General features: G+C 44.8%; 1 pseudogene; it reads right to left on the reverse strand.

Annotated features, from left to right (window-relative positions):
* Nucleotides 1-613: 613 nt before the first annotated feature.
* Nucleotides 614-3,828, reverse strand: LOC123487499 (annotated as a pseudogene).
* Nucleotides 3,829-9,604: the final 5,776 nt, after the last annotated feature.

Raw genomic sequence — 9,604 nt, forward strand, 5'->3', positions numbered from 1 at the left:
TGTTATTCTGTCTCTCACTGTTCAAATAGAGCACCACCATTGTTAAAATTATAGACTGATATAATTTCTTTGTCAATTAGGCAAGCGTACAAAATCAGCAGATCAAATACTTTTTCCCCCTCACTGTATATAAAAATGTATATTTATAGAAAGCGCTATATAAAATATTATTTCCTTTGATTCCTTGCTCCTTCTCAAACCCATTGGATGAGTCGTCAGAAGGCGGGACCTCTGGCCTTCTCGTGCAGGTTGAAAGCGAGCCCCATGAATAATGAAGGGAAATGATATTGAATTCTTTAAGAGAGGCAGGTGAGAAAAAAAAAAGAGTGAAGGGGGCGTATCTCACCGTGCAGTGTGTGTGTGTGTGTGTGTGGCCTCTTGCTTGCGGAGTGTTGTGTGTGTGTGTGTGTCTGTGTGTATCCTTCTCACTGTGCAGTGTGTGTGTGTGTGTATCCTTCTCCGTGCAGTGTGTGTGTGAAGCCTCACTGTGCAGTGTGTGTGTGTGTGTGTGTGTATCCTTCTCACCGTGCAGTGCGATGGCCTCTCTGAAGGGCTTGGTCAGCCTCCTGGGCAGGGCCCCGCTCTCCGTGGGCCGCGGCCTGCTGGAGTGACATCACAGAGAGGCGTATCCCCGTGCCCGGTATTTAGGCATCGCGCGCTCTGGCAAGTTCTTGTGAGGCGGAGCCTTGCCACACAGAAAGCTGATAGAGTCCTCCCTCTGATGTTTCTCCTCCTCTTCTTCACCCAGGCCAGCATCTTTATTCGGCCCTTCGGGTGCGCTGGATCCCCAGCTCATAGCTCCGCTGGGTGGGACTCTACCTACCGACTCTGTTAGGGGGAGAGAGAGGGTGAGAGGATGAGTACGCCCTGGAGCCCCAGCTCATAGCTCCGCTAGTGGGACTCCTCCCCCGACTCTGGGGAGGAGAGAGAGAGGTGAGAGGATGGTACGCCCGCTGGAAGCCCAGCTCATATAAGCTCCGCTGGTGGGACTCTACCGGCTCTGTTATGGAGAGAGAGAGGGTGAGAGGATCGTCGCCGCTGGATCCCCAGCTCATGGCTCGGCTGGTGGGACTCTACCGACTCTGTTAGGGAGAGAGAGGGTGAGAGGATGGTGCGCCCGCTGGATCCCCAGCTCATAGCTCCGCTGGTGGGACTCTACCGACTCTGTTAGGGGAGAGAGAGAGAGGGTGAGAGGATGGTACGCCGCTGGATCCCCAGCTCCTTAGCTCCGCTGGTGGGACTCTACCGACTCTGTTAAGAGGAGAGAGAGGGTGAGAGGCTGAGTTCGCCATGGATCCCCCAGCTCATGGCTCCCGCTGGTGGGACTCTACCCGACTCTGTTAAGGGGAGAGAGAGAGGGTGAGAGAGGCTAGTGGGGCATTAGTCTCAGAACATTTTTTAGATAATGGACTCAACAGTGCTAATAGCGTAGCATTTTAGTCTCCATTATACATAATGATTTACAGCGCTAATAGCAGAGTAGCATTTAGTCTGCAATACATTTTAGATAATGACTCACAGTGCTAATATGCAGGTAGCATTAGTCTCAGACATATACATAATGAATTTTTGGCGCTATTAGCAGGTAACATTAGTCTGCAATACATTTACATAATGTCTGACAGTGCTTGCTAATAGCAGGGTAGCATTAGTCTCAAAACATTTACATAATGACAACAGTAGCTAATAGCAGGTAGCATTAGTCTCCAGACATATACATAATGATTTACAGCGCTAATAGCAGGTAGCATTAGTCTGCAATACATTTACATAATGTCTGACAGTGCTAATGGCAGGTAGCATTAGTCTCCATGCATTTGCACATAATGACTTACAGTGCTAATGGCAGTGGCATTAGTCTCCAACACATTTCATAATGACTAATAGCATTAGGCTTCAGGGCTCAATTGAAACAAGCCCCAGCCCTTACCCTCACCTCATGCATACACTAGTTGTATTCAATAGTAACACCTTAAAACAGCTTGCAACAACAAAGAAAAATAAGCATTTGCTATTGGACAGGTTCCCCCACAACTGCATTTATGCTTCCATTTCATCCTAGTGAACAGGACCCTGGTGATCTAGCTACAACACACAGAGTATGGAATTGTAGTTATGGAGGAGAAAGGAAGAGAAGAGAGAGACAGAGAGGGGGTGGGGAGAGAGAGAGTGGGGGGGGGGGGGGGGGGGGGAGAGACAACAGAACAGAAGCGAGAGAGGTTAGGGTGGTAGACCATGTTCTAGTTCACCAGAGTGTACCCAAGGAAATCATTTTAGCAGCAGCAGCGGGATCATGTGGCTGATGAAGTACAGACACACAACACAGTCTCACACAGCCAAGACAAAAACACACAATAAAGAAGTTAAAAATCAGCATTTTATTACCTTTGTAGAGGTTGGTGACGGTAAAAGCTGCATTCTGGAAGGAACTAGAGAGACAGCCCCTGCTGTTGACAAGCTCTGTCTGAAAGCACAAACAGGAAATGTTTACAACCGGCGCAACATGACGTGGCCATACCGCTACCACATACCATTCATTCCCGTATTTATGTGTCTAACGTCATCTTCTAGAAGTAGACACAGCTCTGCCCGGCCAGCGTAACTTTGAATAGACGGCTTTCTGTATTTGACCCTTCAACTTGCTTCAGCAGCTAAGCAACGCCATTTTGTCTGGCTAGGCTGCATGGGACTGACCACTGTGTTTATATGCAGAAGACCAAACTATAACCCAAAAAGAAAGCAGCGACAGTTAAAAAGCTAGCTGAACACTGGCTTAGGTTACAACAGGCAAAACTAATGTAGCTATGACGGCATAGTGGTTGTTTTACTAAAGATTTCAATGTAGAACGTTATGTGATGACTGGTAGACTAACGTTAGCTAGCTAGAAATAACCATTTTTTATAGCATCTCAGATAGCTAACATTAGTCATAATCCCATCGCCATTTTGTCCTAGTAACGTTGTCAGCGTTATTATAAATTCACCTCATCGTTAAATGGATTGGCTTGGACCAGGTGAATAGTCAAGTGTTGTAATGTGTCAAGCGGACGGGTATCCAGAACAACAGAAACGGCTTGGTCGTAAATAGCAAATAGTTGTTTCAACCGAAAAACTCCTCCTGCGCTTCGCCATTTTGTTTATTGCTGGCGTTACGGACAGACCGCTAGTTAACTCGAGACAAAAATTGGCGAAACTCGACTATAATACATTTTGAACAAAGACATGTAAATCGCACTTGAACGATGTACAGCGGTCAAAATAGATTTAAAGTTGTAGTTATGCTATCTTTAGTTAGCTCCGAGAGCCTTTCTGAGTACTGTTAGCAAGTTCCTGAAATGAGCAGACGTAAACTAGCTAGCTAAGTTAGCAGCCAGTTAACGTCGACAAGCTAGCAGGGTTAAGATGACCAAATTCGACCTTGTGTGTTAGTTAATTTCATATTAACTGCATTTCTAACAGACTACAAGTATGGTCTGCGATTTTAAAATGGTGCCAACAAAAAACAGCAAGCTAGCTAGCGTTAATATCCTTTGTTGCCTTGCCACTGGAGTCTATCTGATAGCTGCCAATTAGCTAAAAAAAAGCTATCAAGTTGGCTAAATGCTAGCTAGTTGTTAGCGAAGTATTCGGACCTTTGTATAGCTGTGCGACCGCAGTAGCGGAATTTTGGAAGAGGTGCCATGGTTTCTGCCGACTTTGTTCCGACTCGTCCTCAACTTGGCTCCTCTTGTTCCGCCTCGGCCAAACACTGCCGCTCCATTTGGAGAACCAATGTTCGGGACCGTGCTCCTGGATCTTCACTTCGCCCTCCTCCTTCTTCGCCTCCATAATAATCACAATTAAGCGTCTATTCCCCGTTACGGTTTTTATTATAAGTCGCCCGTTTTCTTCTTTCTTATAGACGCGAATACTAATCGGATGCCCGGTAAATTCGCCGTAGAAACGTAAAAAAACGGCTGTTGTTCTAGCTAGATCCGCATTGCGAAAACATTGGGTGGCTAACGCTAGCTAGCTAGTCGTCATCGCACCCGGTTCTCAACAAACTGAAGGAGTCGTCGACGGAAGATTTCTTAAAAAACATGTAACGTGCTTGTTAATAAACCCCGCCTGTTCTCACAATGCTTCATAACGATTGGGCCGCAGTGAATTGCTTTAGGCGTTGTTCTTCGAATTATCCTCAAATCTTCATTGGATGTGGGGAAGAGGACGTCATAAGAACAACAACGTTGATCCCCTGCCCCCTGACTGTCATACCGTGTCTGTCCAGAGGGTCATGGGCTATCTGGATCCTTGGATGTACCCTACCCATACAAGTTGACCCCGTTTTAAAATGGTTAGGTTTAGGTGAGGGTTAAGGTAGGGTTTAGGGTAGGGAGGTCCCAAGCAACCCGGATAACACGGGGGAGGTGAGGGCAGTTTACAGCCGGTATTATTTAGCCTCAAACTCTGGCCTACAGTCAAGTAGCCCAATAATTAAAAAATGGAGGCCTTTAGTAGAACAACCAACCTTTATTTGTTTTTTCTTGTTACGGGCTGTCATCCATGCTAGATCAAACAATGTCTTGAATCCATAAAGTTAGGCGGATAACGAAAACAAACATTTAGATTTTTAAGGCAAGCAATTTTAAAAGGGTTTCCAAAAGGTCAAATCAGTTTAAAATGGCCATAATGTGAATATTCATCAGAATTCCTAGTATATATATTATTATATATATATTATTATTAATATTATTATATATATACATTAATTTTTCTTTACATTCCAGTGAATATGGCTGGTGATAATTACCTCAAAATGTCAACTTGTCTGGATTACTTACCACCTTAGTTTCAAAAATCTCTGCCCCAGAATGTAAAGATCCTCACAAGGTCATGTGCTTGTTCAAGTGTCTTCCTGAAGTAACTAGAGAGATCTACACCAAAATGTTGGGAAATATATATTCTTTCTGTTTATATGCATGACTTATGAGGTGGCAAAAGTAACTATACATATGTGTTGAGGAAATCGGGATATATTGGGAAACACTTTACATGTTAAGTGGATTTGTTCAGTGTAGTTTTAAGTGACCAGAGACAAATCTTCAAAGGCATAGTAATTATTATTAGAGAGAAATTGTATTACACAGTTTGTTTGTGGAAACTTCCCACTATATGATTGAGCACAGCGCTGTAATGCCAGGTAGTGGGTTGATCCTCAGACACAACAAAAAATGTATGCACACATGACTGTAAGTCGCTTTTGATAAAAAGCTGGGCCTGCTAAATGGTATATTATTATTAATGTAAGATAAAATCCCCAAGCTATTAATAGGGTTGTTGAGAAAAATTTATCCTCATGGGGAAATGACAGCATCAAATATTCACAACCGTAATGTATCAATCAAATCAAACTTGGATCTATGTAGCACATTTCTTACAACAAATGATTCTGCGGGTGTTAGAGTATAACAGCTAGGGAAATTTAACATCCTTCCTGTTGGCAGGTTCTAGGTGACCAGAGTTCTCTACCACGTGCGAATGCACCGGTGGAGCTCATAAGTGTAGCCACATGCGCCTATTTTGTAAGTGGTTTGACAACATCGGGTTGCAGGATGTGGAATGAGAGTGGAGGGAAGCCAGTTGTGGTTAACCAGGTGTAGTCAGGTCTGCACCCGCTGAAGACTACAACCCTCTGTCCCCCCGAGAGCCCACAGAGAAGACTTACAACAGAACCCTCTCAGGGGCAGGATCTGGGGAATGGCCATGTCTCCATGGCTACCCTCCTCACACCTGACCGAAGCAATGAAATGAATGACAAGATCAAGGCAACAATAAACAGAAAGAAAATACATGATGGAAGGGAGAGATGGAGACGAGGCACAACTTATGGAATGCAAATGTTACCAGACGCGTTAAAAAAAATAAGGCATTAGGCGTAAGCCAGGTGTTGGAGTAGGAGGCTATGATATCGGCAGGCAACAGTTGATACACCAACCGCACACCAAGAGGAGAGGGAGGCTGACGCTGCACTCAGGAGCAGGAAATGCTGCTACTCCATCGCTGCTAAAAAAGAAGGTAATTGGATGTTAAAAGTTGTCTGTAAAGTGGGGCCACAGGTTAACGAAGAGGAGGTATCAAGGCATCTAAAAATGGCTACAGGGATGGATGTGCAGGAGTCAGGGCTTTGGGTCACAGTGGGGTCTGGGAACTGTACTCACTGGATGGGCTGGTGGGCACCACAGCAGTGGTGGAGGCCGGGTCCCTATGGTGCAAGTGGACCTTTAAACTGCTGGAAGAGGCAGTGAAGTAAAGGATTTCTATACATTGAAGAGGCAGTGAAGTAAAGGATTTCTATTTCAAGAGGAAGGAGGATCTTACCGCCTCCTTTTGAAGGCCATCTCATTGGCACCAGGTTAAGGGCAGCTCTATCACCGGGAAGGGACACAGGCATTCGTTGTCGTGGACCACCAAAGTCGATCCCCATCCAGCCCTGATGACCTCTGACCCCTCTGACCTCTGACCCCACACTTCTGGCACTCCATGTTGCTGGACTAGAGACGTTTTTCATGACATGCTTCAAAGTTGGCACTGCAACAGTGAACATCATAAAACTCTTTTTTTTTAAAGAAACCATATACAAACACGCTTCCTCCACTACATCAAAAGGAACATCACATACATACAATTCTATCCTTGAAACATTTAATTTACATTCTATCTCCAGAGGACTGCTCTTGCCGGGGAAATGCCAATATGGCCATGCGGCTTCAAAGCCCGTAATGGCCAATTCATAGCATCAGCGATCCAGGGTTTACACCCATTGGTGAAGCATGAGGTATTAAATGACGCTTTGCTCGTCAAGGCACCTCACGTGTATGGCCTTAATTACTATCCTGCTCCCGGTAGGGGCGCAGTCAAGAATCCGTGGTCTGATTGGTTGACAGGTGTAAAGGGGGATGTGGCTGAATCTGGGGATACATTGCCTTGAAAAGACTATAGTTAGATAGGCTACTGCAGCATACAACTCCCCTCTCTGTCTGTCTGCCTCTGTCTGTCTCTATCTAACATTCCCTTTCCTAGTGAACACAGCACCTATTTTTCTTCTCTGTCCCCTTTCTTTCTCTCTCTCAGTCTTCCTTGGCTGGGGGCTGACAGCTCGTCTCTGTCCCTGTCTCTGTCTCTGTCTCTGTCTCTGTCTCTGTCTCTGTCTCTGCCCCTCTGTCTCTCCCTCTCCTTCTCTCTCTCTCTCTCTCTCCCTCCTTCTCCCCCCCCCCCCCTCTGTCTCTTCTCCTTCTCTCTCTCTCTCTGTCTCCTGCTCTCTGTGAGGTGATGTTAAGCCAGGGTGCCTGAGTAGGAGGCCCAGCGGCAGTGGCAGCATGATCCAGAGGTGATGTTCCAGGAGCCTGGTCCTGCCTGTCTCCTTCTCTAGACTACACTACTGTGTCATGGAGAGAGAGCAGAGGACCCTGCCACAAGAGAGACCTGAGAAACACATCCTCAAAGATGTCAGGTAGGGGAATGGGTGGGGGGAGTATGAGAGAGAGAGAGAGAGAGAGAGAGAGAGAGGGAGAGAGAGGGAGGGAGAGAGAAAGATTCATGGTAAGAGAAAAATGAAGATGTGTTAATACTTGTGTATCTGTGTGTGTGAATGGTCATGCAGTATAAGATCAGTGTGGTTAGGTTAGTATCCACAGTGCCATCAGGTTAGATCAATATTAGTCACAGGGCCATCAGGTCAGATCAGTGATAGTTAAAGATACAGCATCAGGTCTAGATCAGTGGTTAGGTTAGTATCACAGGGCCATCAGGTTAGATCAGTGGTTAGGGTTAGTATCACAGGGCCATCAGGTCTAGATCAGTGGTTAGGCTAGTATCCACAGGCATCAGGTCTAGATCAGTGGTTGGCTAGTATCCACAGTGCCATCAGGTCTAGATCAGTGGTTAAAGCGGTCACAGTGCCATCAGGTCTAGATCAGTAGTTAGGTTAGTCTCACAGGGCCATCAGGTCCAGACTAGTGGTTAGGTTAGTTCACAGGGCCATCAGGTCTAGATCAGAGGTTAACTACACGTTCTTACCTCCTGGAATTTTTAATATTTTATGTGTTACAACAAAGAATTAATGTTATTTTTGTAACGTATCTAATAAAATAATATTAAATGTCAAAGTGAATTCCTAATATCAGAATATGAAATAAAACACTAATGTATGTTGTATGTATTGACAATGAAATACATAAATAGCTCATTTACACAAGTATTCACACCCCTGAGTCAATACATGTTAGAATCACCTTGTATGACAATAGGAGTTTTCTGCAAGTCTCTAAGAGCTGCACACCTGGATTGTACAATATTGGCACATTATTATTTTCAAAATTCTTCAAGGTTTGTAAATTGGGGATCATTTCTGGACACCTATATGTTCAGGTGTCGCCATAGATTTTCCAGCCAATTTAAGTCAAAACTGTAACTGCCACTAAGGAACATTCACTGTCTTTTGCAAGCAACTGCACCGAGATTTGGCCTGTGTTTTAGGGTCCAGCTGAAAGTGAATTCATCTTCCAGTGTCTGGGTGGAAAGCAGACTGAACCAGGTTTTCCTCGAGGATTTTGCTCTGTGCTTATTTCTATTCTGTTTTTTTTTTTCTCTAAAAAAAAACCCCTAGTCCTTGCCGATGACAAGAATACCTATAATATCACGCAATACCACCATGATTGGAAGTTATGAAGAGTGGTATTAAGTGATGTGTTGTGTTGGATTTGCCCCAAACATAACGCGTTTGTATTCAGGGCATGAAGGTATTTTTGCCACATGTTTTGCAGTTTTTACGTTTTGTACTCATTGTAAACAGGATGCATGTTTTTGGAATATGGTTTATTCTGCACATATTTCTTATTCTGTATTTAGGTTAGTATTGTGATAACTAAATGTTGTTGGATCATCCTCAGTTTTCTCCTATCACAGCCATTAAACTGTAACTGTTTTAAAGTCACCATTGGTCACTATATGGTAACCGGAGTGTCTTCCTCTCCGGTCACTGAGTTAGGAAGGACGCCTGTATCTTTAGTGACTGGGTGTATTGATAACACAGGAGGCTGCGAGGGAGGACGGCTCATAATAATGGCCGAACGGCAATAAAATGGTGTATGGCATCAAACGGAACCCTATTCCTAAGCACAGGGCACTACTTTTAACCAGTCAGACCTTCCACTCTCTTGACCTGATGTTATCTGGTGTTGACCTTGAAACTTTCCACTCTTTTGACCTTGGTGTTGACAGTAGACCTTCCACTCCCCTTGACCTGATGTTATCTGGTGTTGACCAGTCAAACCTTCCACTCCCTTGACCTGATGTTATCTGCGTTGACCAGTAAGACTTTCCACTCCCCTTGACCTGATGTTATTCTGTACACCAGTCAGACACCTCTCACCTCTTGACCTGGCTGTTATCTGGTGTTGACCAGTAGACCTCTCACTCCCCTTGACCTGGATGTTATCTGGTGTTGACCAGTAGACCTTCCAATGTTCTTGACCTTGATGGTACTAAGGGTGACAGTAGACCTTCCACTCCCCTTGACCTGATGTTATCTGGTGTTGACCAGTCAGACCTTCCACTCCCCTTGACC

This window comes from Coregonus clupeaformis, unplaced genomic scaffold (assembly GCF_020615455.1).
Source record: "Coregonus clupeaformis isolate EN_2021a unplaced genomic scaffold, ASM2061545v1 scaf1737, whole genome shotgun sequence".
NCBI classification, from domain to species: Eukaryota; Metazoa; Chordata; class Actinopteri; order Salmoniformes; family Salmonidae; genus Coregonus; species Coregonus clupeaformis.